Consider the following 2500-nt stretch of genomic DNA (forward strand, 5'->3'; position numbering starts at 1 on the left):
AACCACGCGATCGGGTATACAGTCCAATTATTTCTATGCCCCTCGCATGATACAGACTTAAGACATTTATTGGATGGCTGTTGACTCTCAAGGATTCCTCCGCCCTTTGACGGGTTGTCCAATAAACACCCTCCTCACCAAGCAAGCTTGGTGGGGTTGCCGGTTTAGTCGCCGACGACTCGATCATGCAACAGGTTGTACTGGGTTACATGTTACCAGTAGCACTCGAAAGAGACCTGACATGCATACATACATACATGCATACATGAATACTTACATACATACATAAATACATACATAATGGCTGCAAACGCGTATTCGAGTAGTGCCTGATCAAAACTCCTACACATGCGAAGACTACGACCAGCCATTTCTGCGATAAGTCTTAATTGATTTCTTTTTCATTTTTCTTAAGCCGTGTCCGTCCGTGAAGATTTTTTTTTTATAGTGGGTACATGATTTTTCACAAATATAATCCCACTCTCTGACAACACGATCTTGAAAAGAAATACTAGTCTGCATCATCCAATATTGCCAGTATCGCAGGATTCCTCTCAGTGTCCTTCTCCTAGAGAGATGTTGTGATAACATCAGAGAGGCCTCCCACTCCCAGTAGGCCAACCACGAGCGTGGACAGCAAATTATGTATTTCTACATCCCCACATATTCACAAATGCATACTTACACATAGTCACATATTGTTGGATGGCCGTTGACTGCTCATGACCTCTTCCGCCCTTTGAAATCTTATTTTCCGTCTACAGGATACCCAACAATCACCCTCCTCAACAAACAAGCTTGATGGGATTGCCAGTTTATTTGCCGACGGCCCGACCAGGCAACATATATACATACAAATACACATAATTGGATACATAGATACATACATACATACATAGAAACAAAGAAAGAAAGATAGATAGACAGACAGACAGACAGATAGATGCACAAGCATTGTGTTTATTCAGATACCTTGTAAGTACAAATTGATAGCAATATCTGATTGAAATACATACTTTACACGAAAAACATATATATTGCTAGTTTCACGTCTTCATATCGTCAACCAGGGGAATTTATCTACCTTGCTTTTGAAACACACACGCTTTTATTTGAGTTTCATTGTTCAATATGTTGGCCCTCACTATGTTTCTTTGGTGAGTGCCGTTTATGTGTTGCAAATGACATAAAATATCACCCTGTTATCAAAGTTATTTTATATCGATTGGTTGCATGTTGTATATATGTGGTGATCTAATAAATTATTATTACTATATAATTTACTTGCTTTAAAAATCTTCAATCCGTTATGTTCAAACCTTTGCTCCTTCGGATTCTACATGTGCTTACTATATTTACTGCAGGTTCTCCTATCAATTTATTTGAAATATAAATGTGGCAAAAATGATTTTCCTCGAATTTTTTCAGTATATATTATTTTTCCTCTGTCTTAGATGATGTAGTATGTTAGAAGTTTTCAATTTCATGAACTTTTGGCTTAATATCGTATTTTAATATGGTGCATTTGGGTTAGCTTTTCTGCTAAGACATTTGTGTGTGTATATGTAACAGCTTTATGCAAGATGAAGGCCTTTCTACTGAAGGCGCAGCTATAGATAAATTTAAGACAGCTTCTGTTGAGCCTTCTCTTATTATATAAATGTTTCTTAGTGATAAAATAGCTCTCATGCAACTATATTTTGTTTTTCGCTACACCGAAACCGTTTAAGTAAACTTTAGCATTGATTTAGCTAAGAGAAAGCAATATTTCTTATTTCTAGACCTATATGTATGTCCTTGTACGTCAATGTAATTCACAATTCTGTGATTCCTTAAACGCCTTTTATGTATTTATCGATCTTTGTTAAACTGACTTTGGTGGGATTGAAATCTTTAAGTACAGGCAGAAAATTATTGCACTCTATTAATCATGCATTTCCAGCACCTATTAACAGGTACAGGTTAACGTGAAACATTGCAAGGTAACAATAAAATACGTCGTATATTCCGTTAGTCAGCATTATTTGAGCAGGAGTATTAAAGACGTGAGTCAATGTAGAACCGTATTAACAAATATGTTTTATTCTCCCGTTGCTGTATGGTTCTTCAGTCTAAGGGGAAGTTTTACGGAAGGTACATGACATGAGATATATTTTCTCACGTGACAAGCCCTTATTTTCAGAATTACAACTGGATTACGTTTTGAGCTTTTAATTTATAAATATGCACTTAGGCATTTATAGGAGATTAAACCAGTACCATATAGGGTCACTCAAACACATGAGTAATATCAACTTGAACCGACATTCTTTCAGTTGTTTTTTTGTTTTTCTGTTAGATTGAATGTTGTGATTAAATGAAAAAAATTGTTTGTTATCCCTAACGTATCCAATAGGCTCTCATTACTTTGCATTTTATTATATAGAAGATACATCGGTAGACACGTAAGTACGTAATATCAGCCTAACTTAACTTCTGATCATTGCATATCACAGTAAAC

The sequence above is a fragment of the Octopus sinensis genome, linkage group LG8 (assembly GCF_006345805.1).
Source record: "Octopus sinensis linkage group LG8, ASM634580v1, whole genome shotgun sequence".
In the NCBI taxonomy this organism is placed as follows: Eukaryota; Metazoa; Mollusca; class Cephalopoda; order Octopoda; family Octopodidae; genus Octopus; species Octopus sinensis.